This window comes from Amblyomma maculatum, chromosome 11 (genome assembly GCF_055883805.1).
Source record: "Amblyomma maculatum isolate TAMU_Amacu chromosome 11, ASM5588380v1, whole genome shotgun sequence".
Lineage (NCBI taxonomy): Eukaryota > Metazoa > Arthropoda > Arachnida > Ixodida > Ixodidae > Amblyomma > Amblyomma maculatum.
Window position 1 is genome coordinate 137676572 of NC_139354.1, and position 19773 is coordinate 137696344.

Consider the following 19773-nt stretch of genomic DNA (forward strand, 5'->3'; position numbering starts at 1 on the left):
TGGGGCCCCGAACAATGCTGCAGTTGGTGTTTGAGTAGAGCGCAGGCGCAATGTCGTCGCCTGTCGCCTACTTACCTAGCGCGTTCTTCCAGCAAGTGCAGCTTGAACAGCGCGTAAACAGGGCGTCGTCGTTTGGCGGAGCTACCATAGCCGGTTCGTTTTCTTCGCGCTCCCTCCGTGCCTCCTAACCCATCCTTACTTTTTGTTTGCTTCCTCCCTCCCTAGCGCTTCCTCATTTTGTTTTCCTGTCTCCGTTTTTGTTTTCTCCGTTTGCACTTATCATGTCTCAGTCGTTGTTTCTTTTCTTCCCTGGCGATGATTCTGTTTTTTTTTTTTTTTTTTTGTTTCGCTAGCGTTGCATTTTTGCCTCCATTTCTCTGTACAGAATTTCGAGGTTGCGTTCTTTGTCCTGTCGTTCGTATTTTCTCTTTTGTTTGCTTTTTCGTGTTAACTTTCTCTGGCCCCGTCCCTCAATCTCCCTCCTCCTTGCCCTCTCGTCGTCCTTTCTCCCGCTTGTCGCTATGGAGCAATACCCTTCGGCGCCGGTGTCGTTGCGCTGAGCTATGCCCCCGCGAAATTGAAGCCGCTTACGCGTCTCTGTCCTCTTCACGGGAAGACGTCGCTTCTCCGCGGATTGCGACCGCTCCGTCGAGGTCGTCGCCGTCGTCTCCTCCCCGGGATATGCCCTTCCCAACGCAGAAAAGATTGCACGCCAGCTACCTCTGCCGCCTGCAGTGCCCTGGCTCTCGGTGTATGCGGATATTTGCAAGCCGAATTTCTCTTCCAGCGCCAGGGATGCGGCCTCTAGAGCGCTGAGCTCGAGCGTCGTGCTGTTCTAAATAGACAGTTTTAGTTTCAAGTACGTGGAAGCTTCACGTACGTGAAACGCCTAAGTGCGACCAGTGCGCATGCGTAGGACGTGATGGGCCCGCGTCACGGACGTACGTGAGATTCGGATTTTCACGTTGAGGTCCTCGCGTTGTTGGCGTACTCGTAGCGCTGACAACATGGCGGCGTCCAAAGCGCCCGGTTCACAGCGGTAACAGCTTCTTCGCTAATCTCTCGACGCGATAACATGTTCTAAAGTGTTGTATTCGCCTTCAACTTCCCACTCTTACCCTCAGCCTGACGAAGTAGCGTTTGTCGTTGCCATAGCAATTGTCTCGCGAGACTTGCTCGTCATCTTGTATTAGAGTGGCTATACTGAGGCCGGGCGAATGGCTTGCTTTTGACTCGTCTTGTATTAGAGTGGCTGCAACAGTGTCCGTGCTTGTGAATAAATTGAGCTAGGAACGACGTGCGTCGCGAACGTGTAACTATAAGGGTTGCAAACGACATGCGTACCGGCTACATAGACTTCTCTCGTTCACGTACGTGAAACTGAAACTGTCTAATACCTCCCCACTGCTTTCGCGTGTAACGCTGCGTTTTTCCCTGTTCCGTAGTCGACCGTAGCTTTTGCAGCGTTGGGAGTGCGCGGGTCGTCTTCGCCTGCAGGCCGGGGCGTGGAGCAAGTGCCTGGGTCGCTTATCCAGCTCCAGAGACATTATTTCTAACATTTCTGACGTATTACAAGTCGCGAACAAGGTACTGATGCCATGGTCAGTCATTTCAGTTAACACCTGGGCTCTCGAGGATACCAGTTGTGACTGCCCTGTTGTCACATCTAAGGGCTGCTCAAAGTGACATGGTGCTGTAGCCTGAGAATTTAGCGTCCATGCCGGGCTCCTGCAGGGCAACGAGTGCCGGCATGTCACCCAGGGACTGCAAGTAGAGCTGGAGGTGTGACCGCTTTTTCCATGCCCTGAAACCCCTACAGTTCCACTGGATGATCTCCAATTTTTCAAAATTTTTTGCTGTCCTGTTAGGTCGGCTAGTCATGTTGTTGTATTTATTTTAAGGGACAGTGGCCTGGCTCAGGCCGGTAGGCGGCGCAGCCCCAGTCGGGGACTGCGCCGACCCACAGGGAGCCGGTCCTGAACAGTTTTCCTCCGCTGACTGATGGGAGGCTATCTTGCGCTTGAGGAGCGGGGAGTCGCAGCAAGTGTTCTTAATTTGGGTGCTGACCCACGGCTGCACGGCCTTAAGGACCGAGTCAGTGACATGGGCCACAATTTCGGGGAGTGTTTGCGTTATAGGGCCGCCTTGAACATGTCCTCGAAGGACTCGCGGGCTGCCGACATGATTTGATTTCGGGAGGGCTGCCACTCGCTCCTCTAGTTGCTCAGTCTGGCGTTGCAGGGCCTCGAGGCCCTCGTGGCCGGCAGTGGGAACGGATACAATTACTGTGTCCGCAGACTGCCGCGAGACGCTAGTTAGGCAGGATGTTACGGATGATCTGTCATCCTCGTCTTCTGGCTCGGTTTCAATGGGCTCGGATGGCCCTACCTGCTTGGCCTCTAGTTCTTGAATTTTGCGCGCTAGAATTTGGTTCTGGCGCCTTAGTTCGTCTACCTGCTGCTGTAGGGCGGTTTCAATAGGGGAGCGAAGATGAGGGGGCCCCGAGACTGCTCCACTCCAACTGCTCACCTGTGTTTGAGCGGTTGCCAAGGGCGGGAAGTCCTCGGGCTTGAGGACCGGGATCCTCGCCCTGGTCCCGGACTTTGGAGTGTTAGGTGGTCCAATTTGAGATTTCTTGGATTTCTGCTTCTCAGATGGCGATTTCTTCTGGTCAGCCTTGGAAGCAGGAAACTGCTTAGGCTTGGATCCGGGCTGGCCGCCTGGTTTGATGGCCTTTCGGAACCGCCCGGCACAGCCGGGGGCTCCAGTTGGGTGGTCTCCTCCGCAGATGAGGCAGCTCGGAGTGCACTGGTGTTCTGCTGGGCCGTCAGGTGTGGCAGCAGGAACTTGTATTCCGCAGCGTCCACAGCGCCCTGGCTGCGGTCGCGGGCAGGTGTCGGCCCGATGACCCACTGTGCCACAGCGGTGGCACACAGGTACAGTTTTCTTGTAGAGACGAACAGGAAGCCGCTCGTAGCTGTAGAGCACCGTCCGTGGCACCTTGGTCCCAGCGAACGTTATCACAGCGACCGGCGATCCCCCTAGCTTGCGCACAGATATTACATTTTCTTCGGCACTGAGTTTTCTTTTGATAGTTTCGTTTGTTTCGTCTGGGGAGACGTTCATAACGCCCTGACAGAACTCACCGGAGAGCTTGGGGTGTCCCCGGAATGGTAGCTGACGTCCCCCGACCGGCAGCATAATATCCCGGAGTAGTTTCTCCGCTGCGTCCACTGATTTCAATGCACAGACCAGCACGTTTTGTTCCCAGACGGGCCACACCGCAAGTCCCGCATTTGCATCATCCCCGACCCCGCAGGGGGCACCTGTTAAAGCAGGTGTTTGTGTGTTTTGTGCGACACCACGGACCCCGAGCACCCACGCTTAGCCGTGCGTGGCATCGTCGTGTCTGGGGAAAAGGGGATCCTGGTGGTTGAGCCGATGCCGAGTGTTTGGACCTTTAAGGCCCCTCGGCGGAGGCAACACACCACTTTGGCCCACGCTTCCCATAGACGGCACCTCCGGGCTGACCCACCCGGGGGAAATCGGCAGTCGCCTTTTCCTATCCTCCCCTCCATCTTTCACTTTCCTATCCTCTTTCTCAGAACTTTCCTGTCTTCTCCTCCCTTCTCGCTTTTTCCTTTTTCCTGGCGGCGAGGGTTAACCTTGTGTGGCTAACCACCCTGCGTTACGCCGTATTTGGTTATAGTCAGAGTGTACAGCTGACGTGGCCAGGACTCGTTGTACAAGCTCCTTTCCCGTCCCCTTGTTGGGCTCCATGGTGGGTGGCTGCCACTTTGGCCGAAAAATATCACATTTTATGGCTGCTTCTCTTTCTGGAACTGATCGCCCTCTCAAAAGAGGGCGGACCGATGTAACCCAGCCCCGCCGGGGTGGTGCAGTGGTAAGACGCCCGACTACTGTGCCGGAGTTCCCGGGTTCGAACCCGACTGCGGCGGCTGCGTTTCGATGGAGGCGAAACGAAGTGGCGTCCGTGTGCTGTGCGATGTGAGCGCACGTTAAAGATCCCCAGGTGGTCGAAATTACTCCGTAGCCCTCCACTACGGCTCCTCTTTCTCTCTTTCCACTTTCATTCCCACCTTCCTCCCTTCCCTTACGGCGCGGTTCGGGTGTCCACAGAGCAAGTGTGACAGTTACTGCGCCTTTCCCTTCCTGTGAACCAATTTATTATTTATTTATTATGTAACCCATGAATTTTTCCAAAAAAACAAAGAAGTTTTCCCAAAGTACTATGTGATACATAGTGAAGAAGAGCAAAAATCAGCGAGAATTTCATAGTTGAGAAATCACTGACAAGTGCACTAGGTACAGGTTACAAGGTGAAAAAACTGGCAAGTGGAGACCTACTGCTTGAATTGAAAGACTACATGCAATACTTGAAACTGTCCAACATTGAGTCTATCGGGGACATACCTGTCTCGATCACTGCTCATCGGTCACTGAACACTGTCCGAGGTGTGATTTCAGAAAATGATTTCATACACTTGACAGAAAAAGAACTGTTAGAAGGACTTGCTGATCAGAACGTTGTAAATGTCCAGAGGATTAAGATAAGAAAAGAAAACAAAGAAATCCCGACAAAGCACATTGTCCTTACATTTGCTTCCAGTGCTCTCCCTGACACCATTGAAGTAGGCTACCTGAAGATAAGTGTAAGACATTATATACCGAACCCTAGACGATGCTTTAACTGCCAGAAATTCGGCCACGGCTCAGAGTTGTCGCGGTCGCCGAACTTGTGCGAAATGCGCTTCAAAAGAACACTCAACTGATGAATGCACCGAAACCACATTGCAGTGTGCTAACTGTGAAGGAGAACACCCTGCTTATTCAAGGTCTTGCCCCACGTGGAAAACTGAAAAAGAAGTAATCACTATCAAAACAAAAGAAAACTTGTCATATAAAGAAGCGCGACAAAAACTGGCCACTACTCCTGCTTTTCAGTTCACAGCAAAACCAAGTTATTCTGGTATGGCACAACAGCGCGGGGTGCCACACCAACATTTAGCACCTGCCCAGGCCACACAGAGTGAGCCTCGGGCAGGGCTACCCGCGCCCCAGGTGGAAGTGGCTCATGCTGCTCCCCCACCTCCATCTCAAAAGAAGGCTATGCAGCCCTCCGGGTTGACAAGCCTGAAGGTCTCTCCTCATGAGGCGAGGCCTAACACGAAAGAACACTTATCTGGGGCGCGCTCCTCCGCTGCCTCTGAAGAGGAGGCAATGGACACGAGCCCCGGTAGGGCTGTGCCTTCGACGTCAGACGGACGACGGCACAGCTTAGACCGTCAAAAAAAACGACAGGCCCCGAGTCGTTGGGCCAAAAAAAAACCTAAGGTAGTTTTTCACATTTTTCAGAAAATAAGATGGCGTGTATATTACATTGGAATTGTCGAGGACTACTAAATAATTACAGCGACATAAAGGAAATCCTGGCTACATTCTCCCCATTGGCGTTTTGTCTCCAGGAAACCAACTTAGGTCCTCAGAACAAAAATTTCCTTAAAAATTACAAAATCATCCGCCGGGACCGGGAGCTGTCCAGCAGACTCTCGGGTGGTGTAGCCATCGTCGTGAAACCTGGAATCGCTGCTCGGGAGCTGACTCTTAATACCAGACTTGAAGCGGTAGCAGCCACATTATTAACACATAAAACCATCACAGTATGTTCAGTATACCTCCAACCACACATCAAGATAACACTAGATGATTTAGAAGACCTTTTACAACAGCTTCCCGAGCCGTATCTTTTAGTTGGTGATTTTAATGCTCATTCGTGTCTTTGGGGCAGCGAGCAAACAGATACTCGTGGTCAGCTTATAGAAGATTTTATTTTATGCAGCAACGTGTGTCTCCTAAACTCTGGCAATCCAACATACTACTCCCCAGCCACAGGCAAATCGAGTTGTTTAGATCTGTCTTTTAGTTCACCTTCTATTTTTACCGATTTTAAATGGGACGTTTTAAATAATCCGTACGGAAGCGACCATCTTCCTGTCATGATCAGCTTATCATCCTCACCATCAGTCATCCCGACAAAACCCAGGCGGTGGAAACTGCATTTAGCTGACTGGTCTTTGTTCAGGCAAGAAGCCAGTCTAAATGAAATATATTCAGAGAAAATTGATATAGACAAAATGAATGAAATATTTACAGCATGCATTCTTGCGGCAGCACGTCTATCTATTCCCCAATCAACAGGAGTAGTGCACCAAAACCACAAAGTCTGGTGGACACAGGACTGTAAAGAAGCCAAAAAAGAACAAAATAAAGCCTGGGGTATTTTTCGGAGATACCCAACATATGAAAATCTGACAGTTTTTAAAAAAGCAAGAGCCAAAGCTCGATATATTCGTCGTAATGCCGAAAAAAAATCATGGCAGAAGTATGTTACATCTATAAACAGCTCCACAACATCAAAAAAAATGTGGGAACAAATTCATAAACTAAATGGCAGCTTCTCCCCATTCACAATTCCAATCCTCACAGCTCCTAATACACAGACAAGCATCGAAGAACAAGCTAATATATTAGGTGTGCATTTCCACAAAATTTCGAGTTCTGCACACTATACAAAAACATTCTTAAAGTACAAGGACAGGATTGAAAAATATAGGCTTCCTACGAGGGGCAGCACGAACACACCTTACAATAGGTTGATTACGCTGCAAGAACTGAAAGATGTTCTCGCTTGCGGTAAAAAAACTGCACCTGGTCCTGATGAGATTCATTATGAGATGCTCGCCCATCTATCAGAAGCATCTGTAGAAGCGCTTCTAAAGTTTTTTAACAAAATCTGGGTACTTGCTAAAATACCGGAGACTTGGAAAAGAGCCATAATTGTGCCGTTCCTAAAACCCGGCAAGCCGCCGACCTGTCCTGGGAGTTACAGGCCTATAGCCCTAACTAGTTGTTTAGCAAAATCTTTTGAAAGTATTTTAAACACTAGATTAACCTTTATTTTAGAATCAAGTAAACTTCTTAATATTCATCAGTGCGGTTTTAAGAAAGGATGCTCAACTACGGACCACCTAGTACGTCTCGAAAACACTGTCCGCGAGGCGTTTATACATAGACAGCATTGTCTCGCTGTTTTCTTCGATCTAGAAAAGGCATATGACACAACTTGGAGATTCGGCATCCTACGTGATCTAGCAGCTTTGGGCATCCGTGGTCGAATGCTCAGCGTTTTAAGACTTTCTTTCACATCGTTCATTCCAAGTGCGCCTCGGTACCACCTTGTCAAGAAGCTTCATTCAGGAGAATGGGGTACCTCAGGGGTGCATTCTAAGCACAACGCTTTTTGTTGTAAAAATGAATTCCATTACCAATGAAATCCCAAATTCCATTATGTGTTCACTCTACGTAGATGACCTCCAGATAGCCTACACCTCTTCCAATATATCAACGTGTGAGAGACAAATACAAATAACAATAAATAAACTAGTGGCATGGGCCGACAAAAATGGGTTTCAGTTTTCCCCCCAAAAGACGGTGGCAGTTATGTTTTCACTCAAACGGGGTATTCAAAACAACCCTGTCTTGCACTTAAATAGAACCGAATTACCATTAAAAGAAGAGCACAAATTCCTAGGCATTACTTTCGATAAAAAACTCACATTTCTACCTCACATAAACACACTAAAAAAGAAAGCCTCAAAATCGCTTAACATACTGAAAGTTCTTTCGCGGAAACATTGGGGTTCCGACAGGGCATGTCTTTTACATGTATACCGTTCTGTTGTACGCTCCCGCGTGGACTATGGGAGTATAGTGTACGGTTCAGCTAGGCCTTCATATCTAAAAAAACTGGACCCTGTACATAACTTAGGTCTACGCCTTGCATGCGGTGCATACAGAACATCCCCTATAAGCAGCCTGTATGTAGAAACAAATGAGCCTTCACTGGAAGACAGACGAATAGCCATCACATGTGCTTACATTCTAAGAATAAGGTCACAGGAAAAACACCTCTGCTATCCAGTTGTCACAACTTGCCCCTCTCGATTAATTTTCACAAATAAACCCAAAGCAACAAGACCACTGATCATGCGATTCGAAGACATGTGCAGTAAACTGCAGATCCTGGACACCTTGCCTGATGTCGCACAAAACAACAGCCCTCTACCTCCATGGTACAGTCTTCCTGAAATCTGTGACCTCACTCTCACACAGTTTCCAAAAACCAAAACCCCACAAGAGCACATTATTCAGGAATTCCTAAACTTGCAGGAAAAGTACAAAAACTTCACAGACTTTTATACCGATGGATCTAAAACTGCTGTGTACACTGGAAGTGCAGTTGTGCAAGGAGATTCTGTGGAAATCATAAGACTTCCACACTGTGCGTCTATTTTCACTGCTGAATCCTATGCCATTTCTGTTGCCGTAGAGAAAATATTAAAAGAGAATGTCATAAACAGCATTATATTTACAGACTCTCTAAGTGTTCTCACAGCTCTAAATTCCAGAAATGCAGCTGCTCCTTTACTCGGAAACATAATACACAATATAACAACAGCCATAGCTCGAGGGTACAACGTAAAATTCTGCTGGGTCCCGAGTCACGTGGGCATTAAAGGCAATGACAGAGCAGACACATGTGCTGCTGAAGCCCGCGACAAGCAAATAACGAGTATAAGCATACCTTACAAAGACTGTACGAAACTTTTACATCTCAAATTAAAAGAAAAATGGCAGTCTGCCTGGGACAGTGAAGTGGGAAATAAACTACACTTGGTAAAGCCCATTTTGGGAGAATGGATGTCGTGCCGGCATAAGGAGCGTTTTATAGAAGTGATCCTATGCCGTCTCCGCATTGGACACACGCACCTGACACACAATTTTTTGTTGAAAAAAGAAGAGAAACCACGATGCGAAAAATGCGGAGAGGAACTAACTATTAACCACATTTTATTCACATGCGCAAGTCTTGAAAGGATAAGAAAAAATTTTTTTGCAAAATTTTACAAAGAATACATTCCTTTTCACCCTAAACTGATTTTAGATGATGATGGACTTATTGATTTATCTTGTGTTTTTAGTTTCATAAGGGAAGCAAATGTTTTACACAAACTGTAGGAAAAAATGAAACATACGTCACTAAGAGAAACTGAAACCTTCTGCTAGGCACATCATGGTGTTGGCAGCTTAAGCGCCATTGGATCTAAAACAACCTAAGTTTTTAAAAGGAGATTTTTTAAACAAATGAGTTTTTAACACACTCATTTTCCCATTTCTTGCAAAACAAAACTTTCACCTTGCTCGTGGCGCATGATAGCCTTAGTTGCTTATGCGCCAAAAAACCCAACACAACACAACACAACACGCATCATCCCCGAGGATGCTCTGTATTGCAGCGCCGGCCTGTCCAGGACGGAAAGTTGCCTTGAGGTCGAGAGTCTCTCGTGGTTTTAGCACGACGATCATGTCGTCCTTTTCGATGCGTGGGGTGTTCTGCGGCCGTCATTGGAGTTGCTTGGCGTGCTTCGAGGTTGTGTGCAGTGCATTTCCGCCCTGCGCATGCTCGGAGAGAGCCGCTGCCTGTTTCTCGGCCGCACAGTTACCGGCATTCCTCGTTGTCGCCGCCGTGTTCTTCCGTCCGCGCCAGACGCGGACCATATCTTGAAATCTTGAAGGTATTTTTCCTCAGTAGGTGGAGGTGCCTCGGTTTGAGCCATATCCTCGGTTTGGATCGTATCCATGTTTACGATCCGTAGGGTCTCCGGGTCGTATCCGGTCACTTGATTTGGAGCAGCCATGGCCGAGGGATCCTCGACCGGGGCCGACACGGGCCTCGTCTCGTTAGACTTGGCACCGCGGTGGCGAGGCGAAGGCTTCAAAACTGGTGGGGCTCCCCTGCAGACGCGTGGCGTCTCGGGAGGCCCGTTTAGGGGGCGGCGCGGCTGATGGGAAACAGCGATGCCTTGGAACGGTCGTGGAGCACGTCCGATCCGTGCGCCGGCTGAGAGGAGACTCCATGGTGGTGGCGACCGTGAGGTACTAACGTTCCTTCCTAGCAGAAAAAAAAAAAAAACTGACCATTGGTAATCCCATACAAATTTCCTCATAGCAGTGTCATGTCTGTCATACAATGTCATATATTTCTCATAAATTTATTAATATCTATGCATTTAAATGGCACTTGTAGAGCTTTGGTATGATATAGGTGTACGCGTTTGACATCTCATAGGTTTTCACTGAAGCTGGTTGTTTTTTTTTTTTTTTTTTTTTTTTCACTTCACACGCATTTTTGGAAATGGGCCATTAAGTTAGTCTGCTGTACCTATACCCTTCATTCCGCGGCCCAAGCAACATTTCTCTCCTAAGGGGTTCTCCCTGCAATATCTGTACCCGGTGATTGTGCGTGTCTGCTACAGTGTAACAGTTCGCTAGCGTTCCTCGGTTTCTCTGCGTTTCATCCCTTGTTTTCCTTGATTTTTTTTTTTTTTTACCTGCTGTTATTTTTACAGTTCTGTGCTTCGCAACAACTGACGCAGCAGGCCTTTCCCCCTTTTTGTTTCGTGAGGCCTGCCACGCCCCCGCTGCGCTGCTGTCCAGCTTTCCTCGGCTACTTGTTACCGTTTAATTTTTTCGCCCCTGTTCCCTTGCCTTTTTCTCCTGCCGTCCTCAATCATCATTCACTTCTTCCGTCCCGTATAAACGTGTACATTTTATCCCCCTCTCCCGCCGTCATCTTAGCTTCCCCCTCGACCGCGCCTTCCATCCCGATAGGAAAGATCGCCCTTTGTTTCGGAAGCACACTAACGGCGAAGCTGCTGTAACTCCCTCCTCAGTGAGGAAGCGAAGGGCCGCCGGTAGGGATAAAGTGTGGAAAGAGCAACACTGGACCCTGTTTCAGAAGAGGGAGGGGGTCACAGAGGGACAGGAAGGTTCTTGCCCTTCCCTAATGCTTTCCGCACTACACCGGCCAAGAAAACAATTATTTCGAGGCTCCTCTCCCCATTCGCCCCGCTCTGCGAGGTTATAAATGATCGTATCAGGAACATCTGTTTCGCCGAGAGAGAAGCTCCTCTTCAGCCGTTTTCCGCCCTCTCTGCCCGGGCACACTGTTACGGTTTTCCACTCGCTCATCATCTGTTCTCGTTCTCTTCATGGCTTCCTTATACATTTTCTTTCTCTCTCATCCCCAGGTTCTGCAACTTGGTTGCTCGTTTGCGTCAAGAGCTGCGGCGGTTGCTTTTTCATGCTGTGTTCGTTTTTCACTCGCCAGCCTTTATAATTTATATCTTCAAGCCTCCTCTATCTCTTTCCCCGTGGCGATGCGTTACGTGCGTTTTTGTAAAAAAATCATTCTACGCAATGGTGTTTTCCAGTGCTTTGTTTTGCCTTTTTGTTTGTGTGCAAGACTTACGAAATGTGCCCTTGGTGCGTAGTTGGCGCAGTTTTGTACAACGCATGCAGGTGCTCCCGTGGCACGGCAGCTACGACGTCACGTTCTTTTTTTTTTTTCCGAATTTTGATGAAACATACTACCATCTTAGGCCAAATTGTGGCATGACACTATATATTTTTCCTTCTTATTAAAGGATGTCCAGCCCAGATACGCCGATCAACAAAACAGTACCACCGATATGGGTACCCTTAGGCGACAGGGGGGGATCGAAACCAGCAGCGCATGAGAGACTGCTGCTCAGACGCTAGACCAGCGTTGCGGTATTTTCGCATTTGCTGTTAGCACGCAGTCTGGTTTATTCGTAAATACCGCGAATGCGCTTAGCCGCATATTTAAGGCGCCGACATTTGCGCACGCACAGCATAAATGTGTCAAAACATTATTGCCATTTTTCTTCCCACCGTATCACCCTATAGTGTTCTTTGCGACATGTTTTTGGTGTTGATTCGCGCCCGTAGGTTAACCTTCAGTCGAGTAATTGATTGACACGCTTGCATGGTAATGCGTCTGTTCAGATTTGACGACCATTTCGGGGTGTTTTATTAATTATTATTATCTTCTCACTTTTCCTTTCGTTCCTTTTTTAACGATTCGATTGCCCTCGGTGTCGGTAGTTGGTGTAACCGTGCGTTAGCTCCTTATCGACTGGTCGATGGGGATGCCAGCGTCGCGGCATCGCCGCTGGCAGCTTCAAGTTGCTTCTACGTCGGTGCTCGGCCATAGAATCGAGTTTGTTGCTTGAGCAGCAGCATATATGCATTGCAGTGACGTTGCTCATCGCGCGCTCCGGTGGCGGATGAAATGATAACTGAGCCTCTCGTGCGTGCATCTCTCAGAACGGTAAAGGCGTGCTGGCGTGCTTGCTGCAAGCCCGAAAACTCTCCTTCGTAGCCCCTTCCCATCTGGGCAGAAAAAAAAGGGGGGGGGGGGGGGGGGGATGAGCTCGGATGTACAGTTTTCCCGTTATGAACAAACTGCGGCAGCTGCCGCATGTGTGGCGACGGCAATAAATAACGAGATTACGTCTCTTCCTCTCTCATCGCATCCCCTCACCTCCCTCTGAGGCGGTAGTGAGCCCGAAACGAAGCGCAGGCCTGTGTACGATGAAACAAAGCTCGCTAACGATAGGGAAGAGGGAGAAATTGACGCGCTGAAGAGGGAAATGTCCTAGCTAGGAGCTGCGGTGAGCGCTCCTGTTGGCGGCTGTTTTTGTTTTGTCCATGCTTCCTTTGTGTCGAAGCTTGGATCGCGAGGGAACCTAGTGGTAGGGAGAAGGGGAGCGTAAGGAGGCAGGGAGAGGTAATGACGGTCGTCGTATATCCACCGAGGTGTGAGAAAGTTGAGAAGACTGGGCGGGTGGCTTGCCCAGGCAGAGGCTCCGCTCTTGAAATGACGTGCTTCTCGTCACGCGGGGGAGGACGAACGGGAAAGAACTGAAATAATTTGGGAAGGCGCGGGATGTTGGGAAAGCGAGGGTGGCGGGTTGGGTGATTTGTCAGGCGCGTATATACTGTACCGGCGAGCTTGTTTCGCCGCGCTCTCATGAGAGAGTTCGAGAAACTGGAAAGAAAAATTGGAGAAAGGTGCTCGTTATTGAGGAAGCAAGCGGGAAGAGTGAAAGGTAACGAGGTCTGCCTGCGGGAAGTAAAGAGGTGATCGTTGTTGGAGGCGTGAGCTAGAGACGAGCCGAAGGGGCGCTATTGGGATCGGGAGCTGGGAGGTGTGGGAAGTGAGCGTGAGAGCGGAAGGTGGTGACGGGTCCTTTTTCGGTGGGGCGCCCTGCCTCAAATGTACAGCGGGCCGAACGGGGCTGAACTCTGCGGACGGTGCTTCGAAAACAAAGCGACGAAAGATTTTGCGTGCTGCCATCGCTCTGCATTGCATTTGTAGATGGCCGCGCGTAGTGAAGGAGATAAGGCCTATCCCTGTCTAGTGGTTGGCGTTGGCCTAATGGGAGTACTTCGAGGTCGCCAGAAAGCGCGCAGAGCTATATTTTCAAGCAACGCGCCGACCGCTCCATGGAATTGGGAACATCTGGAGCGCTTATTTCGTGTTTTTTGATAGCGATGTCTGCTTGGAAATTGCAATTTGAATAGAAACGGGAAGTCAGTTAAATCGTTAAATCTAATTATAATGTCTTACACAATTAAGAAAAACCATCCTGAAACTGAACAATTTGCAGCAGCATGCTAACTGCAGTTATTTTGTTCACTGGCGGCCCGGACAGCTTAGGATTATCCATCGTTCGAATGAAACGATTCGAATAAGTTATACGCATGCTGCTCTTATAGCTCTTTAGTGTAGCGAAGAGGCTGCAGTAAATTCATATGTTTAGCGAGCCGAAACATTCATTTTAGAGCGCTCCGTAATTTGTAATGCTGTATATGTGCGATTCTTGGACCAAAAAAAATTGGTATTGGACAATTTTGGCCGGAACGAACACAAACCTTCAAATCGCGCCGACGTCCTATCACAGCTGCACCCGCCGCTATTCGGCCGCGGTGAAAGCGAAATATAAAAAAAATCCTTTCCTTTGCTGTGCCGATGTCAGCGCCCATTAAAGAACTCGAGGAGACTCTGGACATCGCCCCTAGCGACACCGTCCCTCATAGCCCATTTCTACGGAACGTCAAACATCATTTGTACCTCAGTGGTTGCGAGGTCGTGAGTGTTTGGAAGCAGAAGAAACGAACAATGCAGGAGCGAGAACGGTAGTGTTGAAGGTGGGGAAACATCTGCAGTAGCATGAAAGTACGTTCTCTCCCTCTCTCTTTTTGTCGCTAAGCAAAACTGGAACCCTGGAGCTGCCCGGACGATGGAGCGTAATTACGTTACCCGGGGTAATTTTAGCGGCACGATTTCGCAAGCCGAGCTCGGAAAAAGGATAAGAGAAAGTGGTGAGGGGTGTATCGTTGTGTGTGCTCCGCTCTCCTGGCGCGGCGTGTTAAGAAAATCGAGCCGCGAGCTAAGCCCTGCCCCCCTCCCTCCTTCTCCGTTTTTCAGTCTCTTGTTCTCGCTTTGCGAATTTGCTTTTTTTTTTTTTTTCCGTGCGCAGCGTACGGCGCCGAACACGCTGTAAATTTTGCGACCGTTTTCTGTGCTGCTTTCGTTCCCGTCGGTCGCTGCAGAACACTTGCGCTTATTCGTTTACAAAGTGCGGTGTCGTCGCTTTTTGGGCGGGAACTTTAGCATAAGAGACTGCGGCTTGCGCACGGGGTGATCACGTGTGTTCGCTGGAGTTATGCGTTGTCACCCGAGAGCTATACACTTAGTTTTTGTTCGGAATTTGCGCATTACGCCGTTCTCTAGAATAGGCCTTAGCTGCTTGAAGAATAGCAAGACAGGATAATGAGCGAGCTGATGAGTGTCCGTGACTACAGCGCCGCCGACGAGACACGGGAGAAAAGACACAACACATCGCTGTTTTGTGTCCTTTCTTCCGTGTCTTGTCCATCGCGCTGTAGCTGTGGAAGGTGTTCGAAGAAAAGGTCGAATGTCGTTTCGAAGGTCTCCATGAGAACTGCGCTGCTACCGCTTCACATCGGCGAACGGCCCAACAGCATTACTCTCTGCAGCAACGGCTGCTTGGGCGTGTTGGTTATCCATTAGTGAAAAAACAGCGCAACAACAACGAGACACACGAGAGACAAGCGCTTGTCTCTCGTGTGTCTCGTTGTTGTTGCGCTGTTTTTTCACTCAGCATTACTCTCCCCGATTTGTTTTCTTGTAACGAGATGGCGGTAAATGTCTCATTCACGAGAAAATCCGGTGCTGGCGTTGTGAGCGAGAAATCGCCAACATGGCGCTGGGCCCCGCCGTCGTGGCGTTGTGGTTAAGGCGCTCGACTACAGTGCCCAAGGATACGGGATCGAATACCGACCACGGCAGCCTCTTTTCGGTGGAGGCGAAAAGCAAGGCGCCCGTGTGTTGTGCGATGTTAGTGCACGTTAAAGAACCCCAGATGGTCGAAATTTCCGGAGTCCTCCATTATGGCGTCTCTCATAGCCCGAGTCGCTTTGGGACGTTAAATCCCATAAACTAAACTAAACCATGGCGCTGGAAGGTGGTCGCTGACACCTGACATGCTCGCGCTCTAGTTGAACGTGTATTGTTGCCTGGCGTTACGTTTGGCAGGAGCTGTCAATTCGGGGCTCTCCTTTCACATGGTGGGGCGATATCAGAATCAGCCTGCCAGAACCCTTGCATTTGTGCTACCTTTAGGTCACGCAGGGTCAAGCGGCTGAGCTTAAGTGTGCCTTAATTTTCTGTTAGTGCAGCCAGGAACGCTGTAGTGAAATGCTAAAGTTGATGCATGACCACATCGATTACGTTTGTGAAATAGCTCAACCCCGGCTCACAGGCCGTTTTGTTTTTAAAACTATGTAGCTTGCCGTCACTGTGCAGTGTAGTAATGTTAAGTATAATGTGGCAGACTTAACACATCTCGAACTAGCTGGTTTTTCTTCACGACGCAAAGCAGCGCCAAGTTCACGAGTCCACAGAAAGGGGCGACGAGACGCGGCGCTGTCACGTCTTCCCTTTCTGTGTCCTTGTGAAGCTGGCACTGTTTGGGTCTGTCTCAAATTTATCCAGACCGTCTCTCGCTCATTCTTACACCGTCGACTTTTCTACTCGTTCGGTGGCTTGCTCTCGTGTTGTCGCAATGATTATGCCCGTCGCTAGTGGGAGCGCGCGTGCTTTGTGCGGAGTGTTCCCTTTGATCTTCAGCCTTAAATTACTAGTCGATGATAGAGGTAAAGCATATCTAGGCTTCAGTTTATCTTTTCACGTTTCGTTTGCTTCTGTGGCGCAAGCAGAGAGGGAGAGAAAAAAAAAGCTTTATCTGAGCCGCATGTCATGCTCCCAAGACATCGAAAGCCTAGCTTTGGACACGGTCGTTTAAAGCTTCTCTGGCCACGTTGCCTTCTTCTGTGCCATACTGCGGGGCATTCAGAATACCTCGCAGCTCGCCATCTGTATAGGGAATAAGAGACGGATCGTTCTCACTTCCACACGCCTTTATAGATGGTCCGAGTGCCTGATTAGATAGTCTAAGTGCAGACCCTGTGGCCTGAACTTTTGACCGACCCTATTCTTAGTTGGTCCACGCTAACGCTTTTTCCCCTACGTTTATTTTCTTCTGCGCCCCTCCGCGCGCCTCCACGGCAAGTGACCAGCGTCTCTTTAATTTCTTCCTTCACGCATTCCGAATCGGCGTCGTGTAAAGGCGGGGCGCGAGAGCCTCAACTTCGCGCAGTCGAGTTCCTGAGTTTCGCACGCTGGAATATCCTCCGTGTCTCGGGGCCACGGGGCCATGAATAAAGCAAGAGCCGTAACTCTGTGCAATCCCCACCGCTGTCGCTTTTCCCGGACTCACCTCCACTCCGGAATGCGTTTAATCTACTCCTAACGCCCCGGGTGTTGAGACTGCTTAGACGTTGGATCTTTAATGAAGCTTTTCGTTGGAAGCTCGCACTCCGCGGAGCCGGTCACCGGGCAGCAGCAGGTCGTTCTCGCCGCACCCTCTCTGCGGTGCCTCGACTTGCCAGCGCAGGCGCTTACCTGTTGAAAAGCGCTTCACGCTAGCGGATTTGAGCGAGGTTCGGCGGGTTAGAACCGGGCGACGGAGAGCGACGTGTGCTCGCTTGTGTATATTTAAGGATGCTCCCGCCCACCGCGTGCTTGGTGACTGATAAAATATTTCTGTCCCCAGATTGCCTGCGCGTAAGCACTCTTGCCGCGCCGGAATCGCTTTCTCTAGTCCTGCCCTGCGGTTCGATTTTTCTTGGGATGTTATTGGCCTTTGTGTGCGTATAGGTTGGACACAAAGAGAGGCTCTTTCGCGGGAGCAGTTCGCACTTTCGTACGGAGAATATTCTCTTGCATGTATAAGAAATCAGATAATAGAATAGATTACTGTACTAAAAGTGCTGTAGGCGTCCTCTTTCGCTTTTTTTTTTCTTTGTGCAGAAATTTTTGGGAGAATGAAAATAGAACTATATATCCATTCAAGTGCTTTAGTTGATTAGGCTGATTTTCTTCTGTGGTGTGGAGAAAAGGGGGATGCGAAGTAAGGAAACGCTTATGGCACGCCAAACGCCTTTGTTGTTTTTGCTAACGATGAAATAAAAGTCACGTGTACGTTATACTTACTTTGGTCGTCGTTTTTTACGCGAGAATAGAAACAAGGCATCATGATGGCAGCTTCAAAAGTGAAAGTTCGAGGCATTGGACAGGCGAAATCTTTCGCTCTTATAATACTAAGGCTGAGGTGAAATACGGGAGACAACAGAAAAAATGGCCAGGGAATCGGGAATAGGAACCACGGCATTGCTGGGCGGACACGATGGTGTGCAGCTGTGGGAGGGCGGAGTCTGCGCGCCCTGACCGACTGAATATTGCAGTGGCGTTCCCCGAATCAATGCTCATTCCCTTCCCCGATCTACTATATTTCCTTTTTTCCCTCGTCCCCCTGCTTTCGAAATTCCCCTCCCTGTTGCTGCTGGGTCTCCTGCCTCTTTTACGTGCCGTCGTCACTGCGGCCGACTCCTGGCGCTTCCGCATTTGCGCCTTGCTTCCTTATTCATGATGTCCTTCGCGATAGATTTTCCCCATGCCTCTGACGCTGCAGTGCATGGTTTGCGTTCCTTCTATCTCTCCTCCCGTCTCCTTCCCCATCTCTGATCCTTCTCCCCCATACGCAGGCGCGCACCACAAATTCGAGTGCGGCTTGTCTTTGTGACGCTGGGCGTGGAAGTTTTGCTCCTTTCTTGTCTCGTATTACTCGGCCTAACTTCGGCGCCGCAAGCTCTCTCCCCTCACTCTTTTTCATTTCTAGGAGCGCCTCATTTTGGCGCGCGCTTTCTAGGTTTTTCTTCCCATTTGGGGATCCATTAGCAGACCGCGAAAGTTGTTCATTTGCGGTGACGTGGCTGTGCAGCGACTGTCGCGACCGTTTGGCTTGGCGATGGTCGCTGACAGTTGCTGGGCTGTCCTGATGGATGGTGCGCTGCGCAAAATGGGTTGCATCTACTTTTCTAATGCGCTTGTCGCAATCCTCTGTTGCGGCTTTATGTCAGGGTGTAAAGTTGGAAATCGTCGTGTGCTACAAGAACGGAGCCGTGTCAATATTGTGAAGCACTGGTGTAAGACGAGTCGAGAGTCGTACAATCGTACTCCATCGACTGTGGTTCATCGACAACACGAGCTGTTCTCACTGCGTCATTGTATTCATAGCGGGTTGCTTTGCGTAACGCTCTTTTTTTCCTTTTTGTCCTTTACTGCGGAAGCTTCACTCACATGACCGTGTTCAAATGGCGGCGTTGTCTTCGTGTAGCCTCGAAAAGCGAAGCCTGCCCAGCTGCCCAGTCACTCACTCTTTGCGCCTTTTCTTCCCTTTACGTACAAGGAAAGCTTTTTCTCTTTTTTCATTATGATCACCATATTACTGCACCCCACTAGCTTGTTGAAGAGAGCTACCTGCTCAAATGTAGCTGTGTCATTGTGCCGGGTTCACCCACTTTTACTTGTTTTTAGGTTAAAAAGTAATTGATCACATGTAATCAATCGTTAGTTTGAAAAAGTACTCGATTAATTACGAAATTACATACAAACGTTATTGATTACAAGTAATCAATTACTTGTAAAGCGTTTCGTACGAGTCTGCTAATTACACTATCCGCAAAGCCCCCTCCGCCAAATACCTAGAAGCCCACGCGGTGGTGTAGCCAAAGCGCGAAATTGAAAGGCGCTGAGGGAAAGCGAGCTGCACTGTAGAAACATTACCTACTATAGCGCCACTGCGGACTTGCCTGTCCCCATGTTCAAACCCCCCCCCCCCCCCCCCCTTCTCTTGAAAACAAAATAATCTGCCTCGCTTGTGCTTCATTACTGTAAGTGCATTCTCCTAACAATCAGTTCATGTAATCTGGTTAGTACCGCTTGCCATGGGCATCCTCGTCATCCCTCATTTTACAGCACCGTCGCCAGCACCGATGCGGGACTTTCTGAAAAACGTGACATTTAAAGCTTTAGCGCCGACTGTTTTGTTTCATTTCTTGAATGATTTATTCATTTGTTGCTAGTCATTATTTGGAGTGAAAAATGAAGTGGCGCCACAGTTGACAAAACGGTAAGCTTATTCGCGTGGAAAATGAAAAGTCGTTTTTTCATTGTCATCGTCATATTTACACTGCAGGACGGAGACAACGGAAAAATAAAGTCCTACAAGTGCCACAATAGGCTGGAGTGAAAGGGAATGAAAATACACCATTCCTTATCTTTTCTCGTGTACCAGAGAAAAACGACCTTCTTTCTACGCATGGAATAAACATGGGCCG

General features: G+C 49.1%; 1 protein-coding gene and 1 pseudogene across 23 annotated transcripts in view; one reads left to right on the top strand and one right to left on the bottom strand.

Annotated features, from left to right (window-relative positions):
* Positions 1-19773, top strand: part of LOC146175052 (CUGBP Elav-like family member 1-A) — a 566960-nt gene that overhangs the window by 391444 nt on the left and 155743 nt on the right. The window lies entirely within an intron of this gene.
* On the bottom strand, positions 1897-9838 carry LOC146175054 (uncharacterized; annotated as a pseudogene).